Below are 26,485 nucleotides of genomic sequence, written 5' to 3' on the forward strand. Positions count from 1 at the left end.
AAAAATCACTTGAGATTTTGAACATAGTAATGAAAACTGGAAAATAAAAGTTTTAAGTCAACAAAAGAATGTAAAAAAACACCTAATAAGCAGGAGTAAGAAAAAAAAATACATGCAAGGCAGAACAACCTGGTGTCAATTAAGGTTCTCTCTTCCCATGTGACTCTAGGCTACACCAACTAAGCAGCATACTCCTGCAGAAGTCAACGGCATTAGTAAAAACACAACCAAACAGAATGGCAGATGCACTAACAGGAGACTGAAAGATTCAATGTTGTAAAGATATTCCTTCATGCTGATTTGTATGGTTTTTTTCTTCCCAAAATTTCAGCAGACCTTTTGGAAGAGACAGATGAGATGCTTCTACACTTGACGAACAATTATGAAAGATTTAAAAGAGACAAAACCAACTTTAAAGCACACATTTAGAAACCTTTAAAATAGCAGATTTCAATCTATAGCATCTAAGATGGTACACCATCGCATAATGATAATAAAAATATCAATAAAAGAAAATGAAATAAAGCATTTGGGAATTAGCCCTGAATATAGGTCTTTTATTTCTAATCAAGGCACAAAGTAGTTTTCTTTACAACTGTTGTGGATAAGTAAGTATATACTAAAACAATTATCCTTGATGTCTGTGATACTCCACACAAACATTTCTCTGGCATAGATCATAGATTTAAACATAAAATATTAAACCACAAAGCCTTCAGAAAAATCCACTGAAGAATATTTTCAAGACCATAAAACACAAAACAAATTGTAATTTCAAACTTAAAATAATGATAAATTGATATTCCCACAAATTTAAAAGTTCTCTTCACAACAATGCAGTGGAGATAATTGACAGAGAAGTCAGAGCACTAGAAAAAGTCTCACTGTCCTTTGACTGCTGGATATTAAAGTAAATGATGAAAAGATAACAAGCAAAATGGGCAACAGACTTGAACAAATTCTCCCCCAAAGAAGATAAATGACAGATTAGCACAGGAAAAGATGCTTAACACCATTAGTCATGCAAATTAAAAAGGAAACTGCATGTGGAATGGCTAAAATCGAAAAGACTGATAAATGTCCATGAATGATACAATCCTGAATCCCCAAACATTGCTGATGGAAACAGAAAAGTAAACAACCACTATATATACCTAAGGATGGCGTATGCATGCGTGAGCATATGTGGATATGAGTACCTGATGTGAGGCAGAGAGGAAAGAAGAGATCCGCGATGCACAAATATTTATACATGGGCATTTAGTCAAGAGAAATACAAATAAGTCAACCATATAGTTGCTGCATAGTTATGTACAGAATGTACATTTCTAGAACCTTATTTGCTTTCTAAGATTACAGAAGTAACTAAAGACAGGAGAAGGCTAACACAGTGTAAGATTTTCTATGTTTCCCAAAAGAAGGAATGTGGGACGTGCCAAGGCTGGTAGGAAGGCAGAGAACACAGTATTTCTGGAATTTCCCTGTGAAGCAGTTGAAGCTCTCCATGACTGGAGCAGCTCTTGGGTTCTAGCGCTCAGGAGCTGTCTCTTTCTCTCTGACTGGTAAGGAATGCCTTTTAAGGAGCTGGTCCAGAGAAAGACTGGCTTGATGTCTGAGAATTAAAGAAAGGCAGCAGTTAGAGTTCGGCCTCTAGATCACAGGTTAGTATAAACAGCGAAAGCCCACTCTTTTTTCATGTACCTTCACTATCCCCTTCCCTCACTTCTCCCTCTTCTTCTTTTTGGAGACCGGGAGCCCACAAGGGGTAGTATACCATTCTGGCACCTCATCCCAGCAGGACTAAGCATGTCACCTTCCACTGAGGTTAGTTAGACAAAAGGTTGCCCAAGAGACAACTACAGAATCCATGAAAGCTTAGAGCAATAGAATCCAAGAATGAAACAAACCAAATGGGCATCAGAAAGGTAGGTATAATCAGTTTACTCTGTGCCTTCCAGAAAATGGCACAGAACTCAGCCTTCAGAAATCTTAGAAGAAAGCAAGGGAGGAAAAATCCAGCGGTTGCACTGATCATCTAAACTGGCATCTTTAACACATTAACTATTGTCAACGTGAGTAGCAGTTCTCGCCACATGTGCAGACAATCTCTATCGCAGCCATGTTCACGGTACTTGGTGGAAGGGTATTACGCATGTTCATTAGGTGTATTAAATAAAAGCAGACATTCTCCAAAAGATATAGCATTACATCTCTATTCATATGAGAGCTGAAAATATACAAAATTCTGTAACACTTAAAAGTGGCTATCTTGTGGCTGGGAATAAGAGACAGAACCAACTAGAAGGGGTGAGGAGGGACATTTCTGAGTGGGAAGAACCCTTCTGCAACCCTTGTCAGTATCTGTAACTACCTGGGTATAACCAATTACCAAAATGCATCAAACCACATACATAAAGAGCTATATCACTCTGTTGCATACTAATTATACTTCAATACCTAAAAGATAAAACAACAACAACTTTAGAATAAAACAGCTTTGACTAATTTCTATACCTTGTTTCATTTTAATACCTACTGTAGCACACAGTGATGAAAACACTTAACTACAGCCCATTCAAGAACAGGCTCTGCAGAAAAACAGACCGTGTCTGTAGCGATTAATTGTGTTTCCCGTCCTAACCTCTGCATCGTATTTTTTTTTTTTTTATAAAGAATTGTATCCTTTCACAGTCTTTTGTTTTTCCACATAAAAATATGATGGTGACAGAAACTACATCTCATTGGCATAAACACATTAGCACTCAACTCTCCTGGGGAGTCATATGCAAAATTCAGCAACAAAATCACTTAGTTAGAATATTGTAAAAACCTATATAACACAGAACAATCACATGTTAAGTGAATTCTCTATGCTTTTTCGTCACAGCAAACTTATATTTCATGTTTTAGAGTAAAAATCACACCTTACATAGCTTCATCTTTGACACCTGGTGCAGATGTTGTTACCCAAATTAGAGAGCATACAGGAAACTGTCATGCCCTTTAATAAGATTGTCTGTTGCTTAGCAGCAAGTATGCATTGTAGGAAACTTTATCACTGTGCAAACACCATAGCTATGACATCACCAGCTACTACACTACATACTCATCAAATGAAAAATTCACAAACAAGATATTTCAATTCATATAACATCTATGCTGCAAACAGAAGGGCACCCAAATTTCTAAAAGAAATACTACTACAGCTTAAATCGCATCTGATGGATCTCTCTGCACACTGATGGTGGGACACTTCATCACCCCGCTCTCCCCAATGGATAGGTCCTCCACACAAAAGATAAACAGAGAACTACTGGTGCTAACAGACATAATAAACAAATTGGATCTAACAAAAATGTATTGAACATTTCACTCAAACACAAACTACTATACCTACTCATCAGTACCTCATGGAACATTTTCCAAAACTGAACATATACTCATTGAGAAACCAAGTCTCAACAATGCAAGAAAACTGAAAGAACTCCCTGCATCCTATCATACCACCATGGGCTAAAGTTAGCGATCAACAGCAACAGAAGCAACAGAAAACTTACAAACTCATAGAAATGGAACAACTCTCCACTTAATGAAAAATAGGTCGAGACAGAAATATAGAAATTAAAGACTGTGGAATTCAGTGAAAATGCATACACATCATACTTAAACTTATGAGGCACAATGAAAGTGGTGCTAAGAGGAAAGTTCACAGAACTAACTGCCTACATTAAAAAGAAAAAAGAAGAAGAAGCGATGTTAAGTCAAAGGTTGCTCTTTACAAACAGGCATTGGGACCCCATTGCCCAGGACAACACCCACACTACTCCTTGAACATAGAGAAGTTGAGCTGGTGCCTACATGTTGCCATCACTCCTATGCTCTAATCTCTTTAGTGAGTGAAGCTACTGTGTAAGCTACTGAAAGAAAAATGTGGACACCAACCCAGTCACAAACCTTTGACCTACAATCTGTTCTGCCTGCAAAATATGCTAGGGCAATGTTGGCACAGAACTTGTAGGAATGGCCAACCAATGTCTGAAATGACTTAAAATTTTTACCATTTTGAATAACCTAAATATATATTTAAATGTCAGGGAAATGCAGATAAATGGGGAGCTTTTCCTGCCCATCTAAAACAGCTTTCTTAGCTGTCAAAATGAGCTATGGCAGAACAAATGAGAACTGTATTCTATTTTATTCCACCTTTCCACAGAGGCACAGTATGAAATTCTTTTCTTGTAACTTCCTTGTTAAAATTACAATGTATCAAGTAGAATACAAGCCAGTGGGATAATAGTGAGATGACTGTCTTGGCATTCAGACTTCATTTCCTCAAAGATTTCCCAAGTTATGACAAGCTGCTAGATGTCTTCTAAATAGAAAAGGAAACAAAATATCCTTATCTTGCCAGACCAGGAGACAAGTAAAGTGGGGTGGGTAGCCTTGGGCAAAGTTTTTTCTTTATAGAAGCAAGATTGAGACAAGCATTTATCAAACTTTTGTTCTTCTAGAGGGACAGGAGGAGTTTCTAATTAGACATGGAAGGATAATTTAATGAAGAATAAGCAAAAACAAAAGGAATAATAAAAGGAGAATAGGTGGGAAATGTTACTTTTCTATAAGTAGGCATGTACAGAACTAATATTCACCTAAATCTATAGACACATATGCACACCCAGCTAGCAACCCTCCTGTAAAGACTGACAAAAACAAAACAAAATGACAATGAAAACAAACAAACAAACAACAGAAAGACTCCTTAGGCTTGCAGAACTAATATGCCCTCTGTGTTTGAACTTGCATTAGTCATGGACAATTTACTGCATAGTGTGAAGCAAAACTTATTAAGAAAATATATCAAGAAAACAGTTAATAAAGATTTCAGGTGAAAGCAAGTTATTAGACTCACTAGACTGCTTCCTTGATACAGCACAGTCTAGTCATAAGGCATTAGTTAGGTCTTTATTTCTCTAAGCCTGGATTCCCATTCTACAGAGTGAGTAGGGACCCTTGTCTTCTGGGATGGTTGTGGGAGTCAATTTGAAAAGGTGCCTGTTACATGTTGCAATATATATTACATATTTACATATACTTTACTAAACATTATCTTATAAATGAATGTAGAAAGGAAAAGACTGCATTGAATATTATCCTAGAGAAACAAAAACAAACAAACAAACAAACAAATAAACAAAGGAGGGGATGTCAGATTCTTCTTCCCTTAAGTAATTAGGAACTGTCTGTGGTTGGATTTTAGTGGTTTAATGTTCTGCCTGCTATATTATCACATAGATGAACTGCCCCCTGCTAGCAGCTTTCTATTAGACTCAAATGGAGTCCCATTTCCCCCAACTCTCAAAAAGATACAAGGACAGATTTTCAAAAAGATAAATATGAGCCTTCAAAGAAAAGGCAACTCTGGACCATATCAGGGCTGATCTGTTTGTACATAATATAGTTTTCTGGCTTTCTTTCTTATTCACACTTTGATCATAATCATGGTCATTTCAATGTATTCTGAATTTACTAAAACTGGGAACAGAAGTGAATTGTGTCTCCTGGGGGCAGAAGTCTAAAAACAGCTCTGTCATTTGTCATGGTCCCTTTTCACGCATTCTCAAGGATAGGGATTTTCCTATTAACATGGGTTTCTGAGTAACATGGGTGGGTAGTTTTCACCAGCCATATTGAATGTGTTGGATGACCAAAACATCAGCTTTAATCACATTCAGCTACAGCAATATTGAAGAGTTAGCCTTGCCTGACTGCCAGTTGAGCAAAGTAAACAGAAATGACTAAGATACAAAGCTATCCAATGACCACTGTTAAACTCCACAGTCTCACTGTATCCAGTGACGTTCATCCTGGATGCTTCACTTAAGAGGGACAATGCATGAAGGACATGGAGCAGAGCTTGATCAGGTAGTTGATATTTGCTACTAGAAATGTACATCCTAAGACAGGAATGAATGGACACACATGCAAGTATCAACACACAACTACAATGCAGATGCTAAATCACTACAGGGCAAGTGAGCAGGCAAGAGCTCCGAGAGCAAGTTTTTGCTGTAGATTAACACATGAGAAGAAGATAGATGATTGAGGACCTGACCCAGAAGGTGTTTAAGGAGAGAAAGGGGCAAAAGTACAGAATGAGGCAGAGATGCCTGTATGGTGATCAGAGGCTCTTGGAGCTCCCTGCCTTTTGAAGCATACAAGACCATTCCAGATATGGGCAGGCATATTCAGGGCAATACTGTCATAAACAACAGGGGCCCATTTTTTATCTTTTTCTTTCTTCTTTCTTTCTTTTCTTTTTTTTTATTAATTCATTAGCCTGTATCAGTCTCTTTATAGGAGCAGGTGGTAGTGGCTGGATGTCTCACAATACAATTTCCTTGGGCTTTCAATTGAGATGTTCTACAGGGGGGTAAATCTATCACTTTCAGAGCTCACAGATATTTACACAGCATTAACATAGAAGAATGCAACTCCTATGTCAGTCAATGGAAGATTGAATTGGCATGTTCAAATATCATCAAGAATTGCCTAGTATTTCAGAAAAACATGCCAACCATGGTAAATTTACCTGCAGTAGGAATCTGATTGGCAGCTTGACTCTATATTGTTAAGTGGTATCTGCAGCTATCACATTCACATTGGTACTATAACTATATACAGATATACATACTTAACTTGGTTTTAAATGTCAAATATGAGGTGAAAGACAAATTTCTGTTGACTGCTGTCTTACTCTCTCAAATCCAAGCTTAATTTCAATGATATGCAAAGCCCTGATAATCCAACAAAACAAATAAATTGCTTCTGAGAAAGTCATAGCCGATCACTGAAAGATTAAAAACAATAGACTATACTGCAAGATAAACTTCTTATATTTCTACCTGTATAAGGTCTAATGCTTCACTTTGGCTACTTTGAAACCGCAAAACATTAATACTCTTACTTATTTCAAGTAGTACTCTGTGCATATAAGTGCGTGTGTATAACATGTGTGTACATGCACATATGTATATATGTGTTGCAAACATGCAATGAGAGCTTGGAGCTTGAAGACCTCAATCTAAGAGCAGTGAAAAGTATAATACTTTTGTTGAGATGTGGAAAGCCTTGAATGCCAGATTGATAGCTTCCGCCCCCCACCCCCCACTTCCTCACATTTCTCTGTAAACTGCAGAAAGCTATTAGAGTTCTGCAATGAGAAAATAGTGTGAAGAGAGCTGGTTTCTATGATTATTCATACAGGCCAACCTAGGGAAATGTGAGGGAAGGAGAAGCATGTGGCATCTGCTGTGGCGATTGTAATATGGAAAGAAAAGGAGGGAGTGACAAGCCATGTCTCAGGATCAACTCAAAGATCTCATTGTGATAAGTGACTAAGATTGCAGGGTTATGAAAAAAATCAGTGGTAACTCATAAAGGTTGTGTTGATTTTCTGATATAGAAGACATATGGTCCTGAGACAAAAAAAAAAAAAAAAAAATTTAAAGTGAGATAAGCCATGTTTGGAGGAAAAGGTGAGTTTGGATACAGACAAACTCAAGTTTAGCTCCATGGAAACGAATTCCCCTGCCACGCTGGTGCGTAGTTGGCAAGGTGGGACTCCAGCCAAGGATGATGGAGAGAGAAGGCAAAAGCAGCAGAGCTACGGAGGACGTGTTCCCCAAGGAAAAAGAGAGAGAAAAGAAACCGCAGCTGAGAACGGAGGCTGAGAAAGCCCTTAAGGAGATGAAGCAAGAGGAGAAGGATAAAGACAGCCAAATGGAAGCGCGGTGGCGGCGCACACAGCAAAAAAACCCCAAAGTCAAAGAGGGGAAGGCAGGAATGGAAAGCAGCAGCACGTGACACACACGGGAGCTCAGAAAGAAGCAGAGAAAAGAACAAACCCAGAGCTTGACTTCAAAAAGCTGACTGCGCCCTTCAGGAGAGACACTTCTCTAGTGGCCAGATGAGATGACAAGGCACACAGGGACAGAGGGGAAAGAAAGAGTAAGAGGGCAGGCACAGGCCACCTGTTCAGCTCAGTAGAATGAGGACAGTAAAAGAGACTGGATGTCACTGGTAACTCATCTCATAGAGAGTAATAAGGTAATGCTAATTCACTAAGACAAGGAGTTCTAATGTGTCTCAGGGAAAATGTATCTATTCTAAATATCATTTTGCAAAATGGAAATCAAGAATCACCGTGCAATCTTTCTCTCTTTAAGAAACCAAACAAAACAACACAAGTACTCTTTATTTCTCTCAAATGTTAAACAAAACTAGAGTTTATGTATCTCCTTGATAGTAAATTCTCCCTAGCAAATTCTCTTTGGGTAAATTTACACAATACAGATGTGTGGAATTTACTAAATCAACAACAGCTACCTTGCATTACTTCCTGAAACCAACAGTTAATGCATTCTGAGTACATATCAAGCATAAATACATTTTTAAAATAAATTAACTTGGTAAAGTGTAGATGAATATGCAAATCGAGTCAATATTCTAATTTATGCATTATTGGCTGTCAAGTTTTTGTTTTGTTTCTGGAAGATGTCACACAAAATCTGACTAGCAAATTAACTGAGAGTTTTATAGCTTAGCAAATTTGTTTTGACTTTAGAACAATTTATGAACAGGAGTCTATAATGCACTGTGGCTAATTAATGACTTTTTTGTGGTTTGACATTCATAATACATGAGCTTGTGATGGCTCCATCGAAGGTTCTGCTGAATCATCTCTCCAGAATTTTAAGTCATGTCAGTGGCTTAAAGAAAAGAAATTCCATATTCTCTCCCAAAATGTTTCTGCTACAAAGGTGATTTACTTATAAGCAGTAGCCAACAATGAGGAGGCTTGGCACATGCAACTTTACATTTCCAACAACATACTACTCTTCAATTCCAAATAACAATAGAAAGTACAAGTTTGCTCAGAAATAGACACTGTTGTCATTAATCTGGAAAGGATATTATTTTTACTGGCATGGACTAATTATAACTACCAATAGGCAATTACCTTTGTGCCAGAAACAGTGAGAAGCTTTAATTTGATAAGAGGCATGACAAATTTATTCTACAAACTTTCTAAGACTGTAAGGTTAATTGTGTAAAACTGGGGAAAAAACAAAAATAAAACCCAATTCACCTCATACTTTTTTTTTTTTTTGGATTGAGATGGTCCACAGAATTATATTAATATTATTTTATTGCTGCTACTGCTATAGATACTGCTGTGAATAACCCCACCTTGTCAATGAGAGACATCTCGCTAAATTCAATATTATAATTTTAAAAATCACACCCACACCCACAAGCCACACAATATAGAGCAACTGGGAACATGGTGAATTAAAGTTTGATTTGACATTGGGAAAAGGGTAGTATATGCAATGAAAGTTGACAATGTGAAATCCTGAAGAAACATGGAAGAGGACCAATGTCACTGCACAGAGAATATTTGGTTCGCCTTGCTCAAACCAAGGGAAAAAAAGAATGCCCAGACACACACTATAAGATCTGCTCTCCACGTCCCAATGGAAGCCATATGGGGTGGGCAGATGATAGGATTGTCTGCTGCAATTCTGCCCATCTCTTGCACTATTAAATATATAGCACTTTGGCTTAGTATATAAATGTTTATTTCATATTTAAGAAAATAGTATTAAAGTATATGAACCAGAAATGCCCTCAATGTACGACCAAATTCAATTAGTAGAACTCATACCCAAGACCACCAAGTATAGTAATGAATACAAAATTAAAGGATGCAAGAGACCTGTGCACCAGTGTCCTTCCAGTTGGAAACAGTATACTTCTGACAGGAGAGAGTATTTTATGTATAAAAATAAGAAAATGATAATAAGGTAATAGTAAGGCACCAGATGCCAGATGTTATAGAGGAGTTTATTAAATAAGCATGGGGAGAGAAAAAGAGGGGAGAAAAGGCACCCCAGAGAGAAAGGGGGACCAGAGATAGAGACAGAGTGAGGAAGAGGTAGGTAGAGAGGAGACAGATGGGCCAAGAAGAGGGTCTGTCCTTTTATATAGCCCTGAGCAGGGCCACGCCCCCATGGCAGGTAAGCAATGACATCACAAGTAGGCAGAGAGAAGCAGAATTCTAACAGTATATTATGCTTTGAGAGGCAGAGGTGTAAATCCTTCAACATGGCATCCATGTTTATGCAAGGACCTGCAGGAATCTCCATACACTGAGGAAGTAGAAACAGCCTTACTCTTAAATGGGATCACATTCTGCCTTTATACCCAATTACCCTGGCACCAAGAGGAAACCGTCTCTATTTCACTGATGAAGGATTATAAATGTACAGAGTAGTGAAGGCTAGAAGGAGTGGTGGCTAGAATGCAGCTCAGTAGTTCAATGCTGAGCGTACACAATGCCCTGGGCTCCACCCTTCACATACACATATGACACACACCTGTAATCCCAGCACATGAGAGGTGGGGGTAGGAGGATCCAAAGTACAAGGAAATGTTTGGCTATTTAGGTCATCTGAGACCAGCCAAGGATATGTAAGAGTTTCATTCACATGTCTAACATCAAGAATCTGAGGACTAGGGGAAGTGGGAGGGGAGATGGGGAAGGGACCAGAAGGAGACAAGGGAGGGGTCTAAAATCAGGATGTAAAGTGAATACATCTTTTAAAGTTATGCTAAAATAGAATCTGTTAATAAATACTGATCATATGTATATAAATTTCTTCTAATCAGGCTTAATACTAGCTTTGGTCCTGAGCCAGAAAAACATTATTTTCTAACTATTTCAAGATGTTTATCACTATTCTTACAATAATTAATATATTAGACATAAAGACCTCTTTACATGATTTAATACACATGAAAAAATCACACTAAGCAGAATTCTTCCCTAAACCAATATATATATATATATATATATATATATATATATATATATATATATATATATATATATATATATATATATATGAATAAGGAGAATAAGGAGTAACTGAGATTGTGCTCCACCCAGCTACTGAGCTATAGCTTCTTTGAAATGGAATTTACAATTACTAAAAAGAAAACAGCCCCAAATCCCACAACTCCTTTCACTTAATTATTCATGATGTCGATCAGGGCATTTATTTTTAAAAACAGATGAAGTTAGAACAAGCTCACACAGAAGAGTTCCTCTGGCTTGCATCACTGCAGTCCAGGGAGCTTCTTTCTCAGAGATTCAGACTTAGCTTATGGAAATTTCAGAGCCAATCAAATATCATCAGGACATGTTGAAAACAAGTGTGAGGTATTAAAAGCCATCTTTGCAGGTGACACTTTTTATCTTAATTCTCTCATCAAGATTAATTTCGCTTTATTGTTCTTGATCATAAAAATTAAATAACTTCTGCAATCCTAAAAATAAATGCACCTATGCTGAGGAAAATTGGATGGGTGAGCATTTAGCGAATTAGAAATTACTTCAGGTTTATAAGCTATGTTCACTTGCAGTAAATCCAAAGACACATTCTAGTACTCATTAGACATGTCTTGGAGGCCTCCAAAAAACATATGCAGGATCAAGAAGTTTCCAGAGTAGGAAGACTAGAGGTAAAAGCCAACCATTCCTTTAGCCTCACTAGCTTCCAGCAGGATGCAGAATCAGTGACCTCCTTCTCTAGATTCTGGACTGGCCTGCTGACATGAGAAAGCTAGAGGAACGTGTTAGAGGAAAAACAGTGGAAAATCCAGGCTTCTGCTTTGCTGGACCTTGAGTCTCCACTGTTGGTAACTCAGGGGAAACAAAAGCAAACATCAGTTACTGGACAAAATGAGAGGTAGCAATCCAGAAAGGTCTTGGCCATCCTGGTCCTCAAACTGACCACCAAAGTTATCCCCCCTCTAGAGGCATCTGAGTCCACTGGGCCTCTCCTTGTCACCAGCTCTGTTTTCTCACTGCCTGTCCCCTCTAGGAATTGTACATGGGCTGATACTGAAGAGCCTCCCTCATCAAACCCTACACAAACCAAATGACAAATAAATACTGCAAACCATTAAGTTGGGGCAAAGTTTGACACACAGATACTGTGTACCTAAATCTGCAATAGATAATGGATACATTTGTAAATGAATTCTATGTAGGGTGATTTGCATATTACACTGCACCTCTCAATATAATAAGCAACTGCTCCATATGGAGAATGATCCATGAGATCCATGCTTCTGGCTTTGAATGCATAGGGTTATTAGGCATGTAGCAAGAGAAAGTATAAGAACAAATAGCAAGCAGCAGATAAATAGCACAAGTACCATCATCAAGTTGAGTACTTATAATATTTAGCATATACTGACTAGGGAAGCCCTGCTGACTCATGCCAGAGTTCTGGAGGGAGAGAGCCTAGGGAGAGCAGAGCATTCTCTCCATAAAGAAGCTTCCGGCTTTTTGCTCCCACCACGAGCATTTCTATACACTCTCTGATAAACAATAGTAACATGAAGGAAATGGTTTGCAACCTAACTCATTTAGTCTTTCCCAAGGACACATGCTTTTAATATGGTTAACTGTTTTCTCTTCTCCTTTCTCTCTACCATAGAGGGAAGAGGTGGGGGCAGCCAGGGTGTCTGGAAAAGGCTTCTGGAGGGACACGTGAGACAAACATACTTGAATTGGAGATCTCAGGGGCTCAGTTTCTTCTTAGGATCAGTGTGCAATGAGAAGCTACCAATATAACACATTGCAGCAAAGCATATTCATCTATAAAAGAAAAGCACTTCTTAATGTTCATGTCATGCATCAGCCAATTAGACAAAATAATGATACTGTAATATAGCATTATGATACAAACCACTTAATACATGATTATTTATGCATGAAATGGGTATGGAGTGCTTACTAAGACCATAGTGTGCCTAGCACAGGTAACCAGTACTCAGGAAAATTTTATGATGCAAAATTGGCACATAGACAAAGTAAAAGGTAAAGATAACACAACTGCTATCATAACCAGTTTTAAAAACTCAGGAAACTATTTCTAAAAATCTAGAAGTAAATATATTGAGGAAATACAGCATCATAAGGAGACTGTTGATGCTACTCACTTGTTACAAGGTGGCAATGGAATGGTTAGCACAGGACTTAGTACAAAACTGACTCTCATGAAATGGTGCTGAATATTCCCTGAGCTCAGAGATCCCAAACCAGAAGAGACTGTGACTACTTGGTGGGTTACTTGTTAATTATATCTTATTTGTTCAATATTTTTAATATTTGTTTCATTTATTGGTATCATTACGTGTGAGTACCCACCCAGGTGTATACTTCTGAGTGCCTACATGCAAAGGTCGAGACTACACCTTTCAGGAGCTGATTCCCTCCCTCCACGATGGACTCAGGGAATCAGACTCAAATGTCATTATGCTTGTGTGGCAAGTGCTTTAGCTGCTAAACTATCTCCTTCTAGTCTTACTAGACTCTGTCCATTATTTCTAGGCACCTTCCCTGAGCTCAGGCACTAGGGAAAGCCAAGTTTCCTCTCCCCATACTGCTCAACATGAGAAACAGGCATGCAGTGAGAGTGGCGAGTAGTAACGAAAGGAAGAACCATTTGCGTACTGATGTGCCATCTAATCTGAAATGGTACAGTCAGTGGGAAGATCCTAGTGGTGGCTGCTAGGCAAGTGTGAAAGAATCTGGGAGAGACCAAAGATATGTAAAACTGTGCCCCAGTGAGTAGGTGTACATGGAAGTCTGTTCAGGAAAAGCTAGTGAAATTCCGATACTACGGGTAACAGTTCCACAGGATAAGGGGCCAAAGAAGGTGGTGGGGTTTAAATCATAGAAGCCTTACCATCCAGACCACTCAATCTAGACTTTATCTGAAGACTGATATAAAGGCCTTGATGTTTTTATAAGGATTTAATATTTAAAAGACAAACACAAGATGTGTTATAGAAATATATTCAAGGTAATAAAGCATGAGAAATTGGTCTGTGGCTCACAGGTGATGACACACTTGCTTTCTGTATACAATACTCACAGTTCAATCCCTAGTACCGTTGGGAAAAAACAAACAAACAAAAAAACCCAGAAGGTACAATGAAGGAGAAGAAACCAGATGGAAGCTTCTACAATAGCTGAGACATACGATGAGTGGGGTTGCGGGGGGGGGGGGGGGGGTGGGGCATGGATGAAGATGTTTGAACAAAAGCTGGAGAAAACTGGGCTGTTTCAGGAGTTGTATCTACTGTAGGGGAAAAAAAAAGATCTGCATAATAATTCAACAAGCTTTTTAAACGATAAAGTATTTCTTTAAATCACAAGCCCTGCTATGACTTGGTTTTATGCTGGTACTGTCTTTTGGGTAGAGTAGAGGATACAATGATTTTTTTGGCAAGGATGTTGATGGGGGGGACTAATATATTTATATTAGCTGAAGGGATATGAACAGTGGCACACTGTAGCAGGAGTTCCCATTGTTTTAATACTTTATGTGGTGATGTCATCTATAAACATGTTGTGTGGTGTGCATGACTATCCTGGGATGTGTGTGACCTGGAGGCCACTGAGAGGCCATGTATGCTAGTGCACAGCTTGGGGTTAAGGGAACTGGAAGCCTAAAGAATCTGTTTGACTAGGAAAAAAAATGGCATTCATGTCTTTCTTGTTTTCATGCCACCAGAAATTGATGGAGGCTTCTGCTCCTGGCAGCCACTTAAGGACCCAGGCTCACAGATATTCCGTGTCAAGCTTGGCTTCACCAGCCACAGCATTATATGAGAAAAGAAACCAAGCACCCACAACAGGAGGAGACTCCATATGGGATGCTCACAATGCATTAGCCAAAGCAAACCAAGCCAATCTTCTCCAGAAACAGGGCAGTTGAGAATGATATTCTCCCAACATTCTAGAACAGTAAGCATGCCAACAAGTGAATAAACAAATCTAGACCACAGGGTATGGTAAAGTAACAGCTAAAGAAATCCAAGAAGAAAACTGAGTGTTAAAAAAGATAGGCACAAGCTGGGCACGGTGGCGCATGACTGTAATCCCCACACTCAGGGAGGTAGAGGCAGATAGCTCTCTGTGAGTTTGAGGACAGCCTGATCTCCAAAGTGAGTCCAGTACTCCCAAGGCTACACAGAGAAACCCTGACTGGATAAAAACAAACAAACAAACAAACAAACAAATAAAACAAAACAAAACTAACAAAAGAGGTAGACACAAATGTGAGAGCTGTAAAGAAAGCTATTTTAAAAGGGTCTAAATTCTGAATATAGGTGGGACAAAGAAAAGGAAAGCAAGTGCTGAGGTGTACAAGCATGAAAGCTTGAATTCAGCGCCCACATAAAAAGCTAGGCATATAGACTGTAAAGTGGTAGACACAATTTGCCTATATTAAATACTATGCACTTTACTGCTAAACAAAACATCATTTAATACAAAAAGATAAAGAAAAAAGCCGGTTCTAATTGGATCCAAATACTCTAGAAGAGCTTTCAACATGTGTTTTCGTTCTTGCTTATGTCCCCTTTACTTAGGAAGCAATTAAAAAGTAGTAATTCATTCATGGGCAACAATGTAACGTTTTGCATTTCCTGTCTTTAATTTGAAAGGCAACTAAATTGAGGAGGTCATTAATAATGCTTAATGGACATGAGGTTTAGTGGCATGGCAGTTTGCATTATTGGCCTAAATTCTTCATTCCTTCCTATGTTTACCTTCTTAGCCACATGTCTTTATAGTTCTTCCCACAAAAAAAAAAAAAAAAAAAAAAGAGATTATTCTTCATTACTGAGTTAGGGTTTGGTCACATTTCTTTTTGTGGTCTACAGAATGAGTGAGAAGTGATTGGATTCTAGTGGCAAGCAAGATAAGAGGATTTATACATTTGCACTTTTTTCTTTGTAAATGTTAGGAGAACAATTTTCCTCAGAGAACTTCTTCACCTATAGACCCAAGACAGGGGAAAACAACCTAGCCAGACCTATCTTCAGTTTGAGCAAAGTAAACTAGTCCTGTCTATAGCTCAGTTATCTCATGAAAATATGATCAAGACTGACTAAGTTCAGCAACACACACACACACACACACACACACTCACACACACACACACACACACACACACATATACACACACACACACATATACACACACACACACTATTCAGCCTTAAAGTGAAGGAAATTATGTCATTGCAAAAGTATGTGTGAAATTGGAGGATATTTATGTTAGGTGAGAAAGGCCTAGCACAGGAAGTGAAGTCCACATGATCTCACTTCTGTGTAGTATTAAATAATGTTAAACTCATAGAAATAGAGTGAGGTTACAATCCACTGACTAGAGGTGGGGAAGACATTGGTCAGAAGACAGAGAATTTCAATCCAACAGGAAGAATGACTTTAAGAAATATATTTTAGGAGATAGCAGCTGTTTTAAAACAGCCCAGTGTATACTTAAAAGTTACTAGATTTTAAGTATTCTTACCACCAAACTATCTGTAACCTACTATATATGCTAATTACTTTAATTTATTTATTACTATGTGTGCATTTTCAGATCAACATGCTGTTAATAAATACACAGATTTTAAAAATATATTTTATTAATTTATTCATATTATATTTCAATTGTTATCCCATCCCTTCTATCCTCCCATTCCTCCCTTCCTCCCATTTTCCCCTTACTGCCCTCCCCTATGACTGTGATTGAGGGGCACCTCCCCCTGTATATGCTCATAGGGTATCAAGTCTCCTCTTCGTAGCCTGCTGTCCTTCCTCTGAATGCCACCAGGCCTCCCCATCCAGGGGACATGGTCAAATATGGGGCAGGAGAGTTCCTTTGAAAGTCAGTCCCGACTCTCCACTCAACTGTGGAGAATGTCCTGTCCATTGGCTAGATCTGGGTAGGGATTGGAAGGTTGCTGCATGAATTGTCCTTGGCTGGTGCCATAGTTTGAGCAGGACCTCTGGGCCCAGATCTGCCCATCATAACGTTCTTCCTGTAGGTTTCTAGGACCCTCTAGATCCTTCTATTTCTCCATTCTCCCTTGATTCTCTCACTTAGAGTCCGAATAGGAAGTTTTCCCCTCTGTCCCACTTTCCTGGTAAGTAAAGACTTTCATGGGACATGCCCCTTGGGCTATACATACACAGATTTTAAAGAAAACTTAAAGTTATAAACTTTTAAATAAGATGTTTGTATACATTGCTGCTGTCTAAAATATGCCCCCAAAACTTAGTCATTTAAATAAACACATTTTTTTGTTGATTCTAGATGCAACCTGTGCTCAGCAAAGCACCCTGATTACTGGTTGTGCCCATATTGAGGCTACAGAGTAATGTGACTATTCAGCTGGAGTAGATGGCCTAATGCTAATATCTAACATTTCTAGGTATTTGCTCTCTGTGACAGACTGCAACAGGATTTTCAAGGCTACTTACAAGGTGATTCAGAATAGGAAGTTACTGAGAACAGAAACTACCTGGCTCTTAGGACCTGAAGGTGAAGAATTCACAAGGGGCCACTCAGACACTCCACCATGCAATGAGCAAAGGAAGGTTTCCCTGCCCTACCCCTACAAGCAGTCTGCCACCAAGCTGTTACAGGGTCCATTGTTTACAGAATGCATGCTTCTTTATATTCTTCCCCACCAAAAATGCCATGCAAAACAAATATATGCAATATGTTCAATAAGAGATAAGTGAAAAAATTGACCCTCTAGGGTGTCAGTACAGAAGGCATGATTTGAAATTTGACCCTAAAGTAAGTAAACCTAAAAATGAAAAGAAAGGGGAGAGTCAGCTGAAGGGGAGGAAAAATAATTAGAAGTGGGAATTGACTCACTTGAAACATCATGGAAATGTGTGAATCCTGAAATGATCCAAAATGTCACCCATTTGCTTTCAATCTCTTCTGCCTGAATGTTTCAAATGCCTATATGTCTTACCTTAGAAAATGTATGATTCGGAGTTAACATTAAGTCATTCTTATCTCTAGCTCATGCATTGTTTGGGCAAAAGTATATATGCATAAGTATGTGTATATGAAATGGCAGGCATCAGAAGACCAACACTGAACCAGAGAAAAATAATAAGAAAATAATCATGTTATAAGATTTTAAGAATAAAAAAATCAAGACTCAGGAGAGAGAGCTCAAAAATAATTTCTACAAAAGACAGAAAATATGATTCAAAGCTCTCACAGCAACAATCATAATGCTGCACAATTAGAAGGAGACAAGCCTTATATACCAAAAATTTTGATCAGATATAAATATACACTTTACTTGTAAGCACCTCGCACCATATGTGATTGGTTTTACGAGATAACAAAATTCTCATATTCAGTGTTCTGTTATTTTCAAAACCAATAATGCCACTAAACACTATCAAAATGACCGAACAGAAGAAAATGCTGTTAAAACTGTTACAATCGTCAAATGAATTAATACTAAATATGAACATGCTTATCTGTACATGGCACAAGAGAACATTTTTATTAAATGGGATGAAAAAGAGAATCTTTGGTGTTCAAGTTTCAAAACCATGCAGCTATGCACAAAGCTTTCATTTAGCTGCACTTACAATAAAAAGGAGCCGTAACAAATATTCACTGAGAGGAGCAGAGAAAATGACTTAAATTGTCTAATACGTAAAAATGTATGTTTCTATAGTCAGAGGGGATAAGAAGGGAAGAGGGAAAGACGTGTTGTCATGCACACCCCACTCTGAAACAAATATGCCTTATCTGTATTCCACAGCTCTCAAATGTTCACCAGAGTTAGGGCCGAGGCCCGGTAATCAGCCACTCACTGCTTTACATTCAGGGATGGGGCCAGGCCAAGTGATCAACACACATCAGATTAGATCACTGGCTATATTGTTCGGGTTGATTTTAATTGCCTGAAAAGTGTCATTACCATCTTCTGCAATGTGCTATGTTATTTTTGAGAGTGCCTATTTCCATGTAAGAAATAAAAATGGACTGCAATCTTGTAAGAACAAGCAGAGGAAGATTCGGTTTGACTTTAGCTTTGGCCGTGTGAAAAACCTACCTGAATCTGATCGGGTAAACAAATGTCTGTTACCTGTAGTACTTTGCAAACGTATTTTGAGAAATCAACACAGATTCACACTCTGATGACCCCAGAGAATCACCCAAATATCATGTCCAAGTTGATAAAATTCTTGCACTTTTCATTTCCACGGTTACTCTTACACCCAGCAGCTTCAAGGTGAGAGAATTCATGAAATTTCAGAACCAGAAATATTTCCACAGAGAAGATATATGGAAATAGACTGTTCCAAACCTAGAAGACATTTGCAAAAATATATAACAGTGACTGCTAGCATGGAAATGCTATCTCTTGAGATATTTGTTCTTTAAATCAAAATCTTATATATGAGAGTCTGTGCATGAGACAGAGTGCTGCACATACTCTCATGAGCCCAGGCTGTTAAAATGGTGAAAACTGAATAATGTCTATAGTCTGACTTACAGCAACCATGTGTGCAAGCTAACTGAAAAATCAACAACTTGTGTTTTGATACATGCTACATTTCACTTACAATTATTTTTAAATGATAAGTTAAAATACAGATTGAGGAGCCATGCCCCAGAGATGTTTCAGAAGGTCTTATAGGGACTGAAGAATCTCTGTTAGCTCAGCAGGGCAAAAACATGCTTCTGCAGGGACAAAACAAGAGCTGGAGACACAGCTCAGTGGGCAAAGCGCTAGGGTCTCAGCAGTCACACAAAGCCAGCCACAGAGGCATGTGTGTACAAACCCATCACTGCCATGAGGATCCTGGAGCTTCCTGGCGAGCCAGTCTCTCTATGAATCTGTGAGTTCCAGGTTCAGTGAGACATGACCTGTCAAAAAATATCTTTCATGTTGAACTGACTTCTGGCCTCTCATGCACAGGCACACACATGTACCTGTACACACAGATGTGCAGGGGTGCGTGAGGAGAGACTTGTAGCCTTTCTGTAGGCTGCAGAACCACCCTTGAATGGGTGAGCGGTGAAGCAGCTGATAGCCACAGAGCCTCTGCTCATTCCTAAATAATTGTTTACAGCTTAGCAAGGCGAGCTTTTGATTTGTTGTGATTCAGTCATTTACTTGTTTATTGCAGATGTTCATGTTTTACAAAAATAAAATGATGAATTTTGAGATTCTTGGGTTACTTCAAGCCGCTATAATCAGTTCATTATTATTTCAAGACAAACACCCAGGACTTAGAACCTATAGCTTACTCTTCCTTTAAAGAAAATTCTATTTGTAATAGGACTTTCTTTCCTTTTTCATGGGGTGTGCTTTTGTTGTTGTTGTTATTGTTTTTTGAGACAAGGTTTTTCTGTGTAGCTCCAGCTGTCCTAGAATTCAGTCTGTAGACCAAGCTGGTCTTGAACTCAGAGATCCACCTGTTTCTGCCTCCAGATGCTGAGATTAAAAAAAAAAAGCATGTTACACTATCACCCAGCTGTCATAGGATTTTCTAAATTCTAATCGTATCATTTCCTGTGAACCCAGTTTTACTCAAAAACTAAATAAATAAAACAACCTTACAAATATACACCCAAATGACTTCAAGAAACCCCCACATCACTACATTAGGACTCCATGCCAATTAAAGAGAGTAGATTTTCATAACATAGATATTTAAGGAATTCTAAATATGGATATATTGCTCCAGAGTTTTAGAAAAGGCAGATATTAAACAATTTTACAATACTAAATTCTAATCCATCTTCCTTAAAACTAAGTCCTATTAAAGAATGCCTAAAAGCAGAAGTCTTCGTAGTTTTGTTTTCGTTTTTGTTTTTGTTTTTTTTTGTTTTTTTTTTTTTTTCAGGGAAGCAGGTGAAATCAGGGCCCAAATGAGTCAGCATCACCTGGCAAAAGGTAACACTAGAAACAAAGGTTTTCCTGCAGAAACCATGCTGACTTGAGTTGAGATGGGACCTAAGCACAGCAAACAGGAACATGTTTTAGACACACAAAAGGAACAAGAAGCAACAAGCACTTAAGTCTCGAGAAAAGTTTAGATGTTCCTTTGCAGCCTGAAGGCTACGTCCAGGGTGGAATTAGCTGGAAGAAGTCATGCAGCTATGTCAACAACACCTTACTCTTTCATATCAGCTGGGAGGTATCTAGTGACCCCCGTGCTTGCACTCATACCTTAATACCAGTCCATGAATCAGACAGACCAGGGGCAAGACAAGGTGTGTTGGAGATTACTTCTTAATCAGGTGCATTTTGGTGCCAGGTACAAAGGTTAGAAGAAGTGTTTAGATCTTTGCCTAATGCAAAGTAACACAGAAACATAGGATGCAATGTTTGGCTGCAAGAACAAGTTCAACAGAATAGTGAGGACACGCGGGTAGATGTCTATGACAAGAAACAGGGAGAGAAGGGATCACCAAAGCTGAGCTGAAAATAATGAACTCTACTTGCACACAATGAGTTCAAAATAGTAGATGAGCAAGAGACCTAAGATATGATATCGGTGAGACGGAAGAACACTGACTACAAAGATTGATGGTGGACTTCTGCTGAGTGTGGACCACCTGGTGAAGACCTTTGGTCACAGCGGTGTGCTTCAGCCATAGGCTGCAAACTCGCCATCCCAAAATCTTAGCGTTTGTGGGTTTGTGAAGCACTGATGTGAGTTACATACTATAAGAGGAAGTACATAGAACAGAAACAATACCTACTAACAAGATGCTCACTGGGAATCAGGCGAAGAAACATACAGTTCCATGTGATGAGAAATGCTGTGGGGGAAATGAACACCAAGACCCTAGAGAACATTCCTAGCATACATTCAAAAGACAACCAGAGGGCACTTTGTGAGTCCATGGTGCCAAAACTGTGACCTAAGGGCTGATCAGTAACCAAAACTCCATACGTCTATACCTGAGTACATACATGTGTTTATGAATAAGAACTCCCCTATAAAAAAAAAAAAAAAAAAAAAAAAAAAAAAAAAAAAACCTGGAAAGTGGTGAAGAAGAGTGAACAATTGAAAACCATTCAGGATGCTCTCACCCCCAAAGCATTAGATAAGTCCTTAAAGCATTAGATAAGTCCTTAAAGCCTACATAGCTCTGCAGATGATGTTTCATAGTCTTTACTTCATTTTGAGTGCAAACAGAAAGCATTTAAACATTAGGTACAGAAGAGTACTGACTTAACACATTTGTGTGTGCATGTATGTACACCTAGGTAGAATGATATGGAGGCCCCAGTTTGAAAAGAGACAGAGAAGCTGATGCAATGGCCCTGGGGGAGAAGTTAAGCTGGTGATCTGGGTAGAAGATACAGGTGGAGATGGAAGAAGGTGGGCCAATTAGAGAAACCAAAGGACTTGAATGAAGCACAGTGTTGTTCCAGTTTCTCCAGGCAAGAAGATCTGAAGTAAAGTAACAGTCCTAGGAATTCTTTATTCTACTAAAATACTACACCGCCAGGCTCATTAACCAGTAATGTAATCAAAGTGGGTATGTTGCACAGATCTCATGTCTTAACAGCTGAAAGATCATCAAAGTCAAGTGACTTAGAAAATAAACGGGAGAAAACTGTTCTCCTGTTTTAAAGCATAGAAAATTTACAATCTGAGTTCTAACAGCACCTAAGAGAACGCAGTGGAATTGCTGTAACAGATATAATCTATTTTTCCAAATGCCAACATGTCTGCAATGAGGAATATGCCTACCTTCTGAATTATCTTATCTTACTTAATACATCAGATGACTTTTTTCCCTCACTTTTTGCAAGGTGGCTTCTTGCACAGTAAAGATTCTACAAACATTTACATTCCAAGTAGCAGAGCTGTTTGAAATGCTATAAAGTTCTGCCAGCACTTCTATTACCAACTCTTATTTCTTGTTTATAACATGTACATAAAAGGAGGAAAATAAAAATGTACTACAGATTGAAACTTGGCATACTAAGCTTAAGCCAGGGAGTGAATTTCTATGGAAACAAATTTTCCAAGACATGTTTCCACTGAGTAAAGAAACACAGGAGCTGGGGTTGGGGGAACATTGTAAGCCAGAAACACGGGAGCTGGGGTTGAGGGACAGTGTTAGCCAGAAGCCACTAATACCATTGCTCCTTCTAGATCTGAAACTGGAAATCACCAACCCTCAGTTTCGAAGAAATTCTTTAACTGTCTGGTACTCCATATTCTCATTAATTTTCAAATTTGATGCTATCCAGGGCATTATTACTATTCACAATAAGAGGAATCATCCATCAAGGCTAACAATGTTACTACATTCATGTGTCATGATTATACACACAGTATATATTAAAGTATCTTAGGGTTGTTCATTTTCAATGAAAAAAATAAATGGCAGAAATAAAACAGCTTACATACAGACTTCTGGAAATAAGCACAGTGACAGAGAATCTCCTGTCATCTCACTACCTCCCAGTGCATACAAGTAACCTTCTTTCACTGCTATGAACACTCAACGGTGATTGAAAAGTAAGAGAACATGGAAACCCCCCAGGCATAGTGTCTCTATTCTGTGGTGCTGACACAACACAGTGATATCCAGATCTGGCCATCTGAATGGGCCAATTAGATCTATACTCTGTCTCTCTGCAAAATGTATTAGAAGTTAATGAGAACTTCAAGTTGGACACTTAAATTATGTAGTAAAAATAAAGCTAGAAGATGTGTGCTGAATGAGTGAGAGGGAACTGGGCATTTATACATGGGAAAGCTGCATATTTTGCTAGCAGAGTGGAGAGGCTATTAGTTTATAATAACTAGGCATACATGAAATATGACAGAGGAAAAAATTGAAGATAAATCAACAGCTGAAAGGCTACAGTTTATTGTCTGCAGCTAATCTTTGCTCTACTTGAAATTGCTTGGCACTTTGGTCCTATTAAAATATTTTGTTGCTATGTTAAGAAACACATGGGCTGTTCACTCGTGTTCTGAAGGATATTTAAAAGTTAAAATTCTTCTGGAGAAATGGACTGAATGCCTTCACAGCTTCAGGCAGACAGTTGTTATACCTGGACAGTCAGGAGCATATATGGAGCTGAATGTCATTGTCAGAGATGGCCACTGCCTGAATCAATTAACTCCTTTATGTTCCCGACTACCCACCTTCACACAGCAGGAAAGGAGGCTTTCATGGGACTTCACCATTAGCTGATGAAAGTGTCCAGCGGATTGATAGACAGGAGTGACCCTCTTTCAAACCACGTGTTGTTGATGCTTACCCAGGTCAGGGCAAGCATTCAGAGATGCTGACTCCACTGAGTATGTGCATACAGAGATCTCTACATTTCCCATGGGCACAATCCCAACAAATATCTTTCATGAACATTTACAGGAACCTATCCCTCGGTGACATGCACGTATTAGGCAATCCACAAATGTCACACTAAATCATATGGATTTTAATATGAAGGTCTTCCCTAGTTACGGGGAACAACAAAAAGGGTTAAAACCACCCACTAGGATGCAGCCAAAGTCAGGTTGGCTTTAGCACTGGTAAACACAGCCAGTGCAGCAAAACTAAGTAACAGGTCTGACTTGCTATTGAGATATAATACCTCTTTGAAAGGCAGCCACTCCCCCTTTTCAATCTCTGAGGGGCTCTGACTCAGTGTTCTCATTAATTCCCGTTTTTAATCTATTTACAGATCAGCTCTTTTTTTTTTTTTTTTTTTTTTTTTTTTCCTCAGCTAGAGTGATATTCATCTTGGGGGTTGTGGGGGTGGGGTAGACAGAAACGACAGCCCACATCCTCCTGCATTGTGCCTGTGTGTTAAGTTATTCTTGCTTAATCATTTTAAAATTATTTTGGGGTTGACCTGCCCCCTTCCCCCATAAGAGCTAGGGTTTATGGCCATCCTCCCCGACTATACATGTCGCAGGCTGATTCTTTCTGTAGCTCTGCCTATGTACAGATTGGGTTGGGGTTAGGAAACTGTCTGCCCCTTTTCTTTCCGAGGGCTATCTGCTCCCATCTCTTTCTGAACACAGGTTTGCTGTCCTCTCCAGAGCCAGCACCACTGGTTTTTAAGTCATTCCTCTGAGCGCACTGACTTGTAAATCTGTAAGGGAGCGCAATCCTGGGATGGACGTGGGGATTGGTGAGCCAGCACTGAGCAGAGCTCTGCACAAGCAGATCCCAGAAACTTGCATTTCATGCAGTCAAAAGTACGGAACAATCCATCTAGAAGGTGCTGAGATCCTGACCAGGGTGTCGGGTTGGTACTTCTTGAATTTCTCCTTCGGGCATTCTGGTGAGAGCTTTGCAGAGCTTCTGAGAACATATGATTATATAGATCCGGACCAGCTCTTAATTCAAGACGCCAGAACTACAGTATATACAAGGGATTCCACTTACTTATGGCTGCCGATTTCTGAGTGGAAAGAAAATGCAGCCTGGAAAACTTAGGAGCTCACAGACATTCTACACCCTGCCTTGCTCAGATCTGGGAGTCAGGACCACAGCTTCAGGCAGAAAACGCATCTCAATCAATCCCATGCCCTGAGATTCTCTTTCAGCATCCCTAGGGTTCTCAACTTTTTTTTCCAACTTTCACTGGTCAAACTGGCTGCTCTTAAGACAAGCCAAGGGGAATTGGTTGCATTTTTTTCCCCAGCTCCTCAGCTAGAGAAGGCGTCCCATCCCAAATCTCATCCCACCTCCAGAATGGAGATCAAAACGTCCCTTAGCAAAGCGGCCCCATGAAGCATCTTTCACTCTCGAACCAGCAGGTGCATCTCCCATGCAAACAAACTTTCCTTCGCAGCTAAGTAGAGCCCTAAAGCCGGTGGGTAAAGTTTCCCAGGCAGGTGTTTCACCCGGTGCCACTGCTGCAGTGAGCAAGCAGACAACCCCGACCTACCTAGATGCACCAGCTTGTAAGGCGCCCGCCCCGCCGGCGCCGCCGCCGCCTGGCCCGGGGGGCTGCCGTGCACGCTGGTAAGAGCCGCCGCCTTCGCCGCAGCGCCCCCGTCCGCGCTGTTCTGCGAGATTCCGCGTAGTTTCTAGCCAGACCCGCGGCGCCCTCCCGCCCGCCGCCGCCGGCGCCACCGCGCGCCAGGCTGCTGTGGCTGCTGCAGGCGCCGAAGGAGCGCTGCCTGAGCCTCCGCCGCTTGGGCTGAGGCTCCAGCTCCCGTGCACTGAAGGGAGGTAGGAAGGGAGGGGACACGGGGTGGGAGAAAGGGGCGGGGAACGAGGCGGCGCAACCAACTGGGTCCCGCGCCTAACGCTGCTCGCACCACCCTCCACCTCCTTCACCCCTGAATCTCCCAGCTCCGCCGCCACAGATCGATTCCCTAGCCCAGGCTGCCTGCACCCGCGTGTGTCCAGCCTCACCGGAGATAGGCATGGGTGGCGGTCAGCGAGTCACCGCTGGGTGGCCTCCTGCCTCGCGACTGGCATCTGGGTAGCATCGGTTTCTAAGCGCAGGAATTCCAATTCTAAGGAATCCTCCTGCAGCTGAGCTCACATGGGTGCGGAAAATT

General features: G+C 39.8%; 1 protein-coding gene across 1 annotated transcript in view; it reads right to left on the bottom strand.

Annotated features, from left to right (window-relative positions):
- The window catches only part of Cntn3 (contactin 3), a 357,126-nt gene extending 331,216 nt beyond the window's left edge, over positions 1-25,910 (bottom strand). Inside the window, exon 1 of the mRNA XM_051155002.1 lies at positions 25,864-25,910. The gene's annotated coding sequence lies outside the window, so the exon portion shown is untranslated. The remainder of the gene's footprint in view (positions 1-25,863) is intronic.
- Between the last annotated feature and the right edge of the window lie 575 nt (positions 25,911-26,485).

Source organism: Acomys russatus, chromosome 13 (genome assembly GCF_903995435.1).
Source record: "Acomys russatus chromosome 13, mAcoRus1.1, whole genome shotgun sequence".
Lineage (NCBI taxonomy): Eukaryota > Metazoa > Chordata > Mammalia > Rodentia > Muridae > Acomys > Acomys russatus.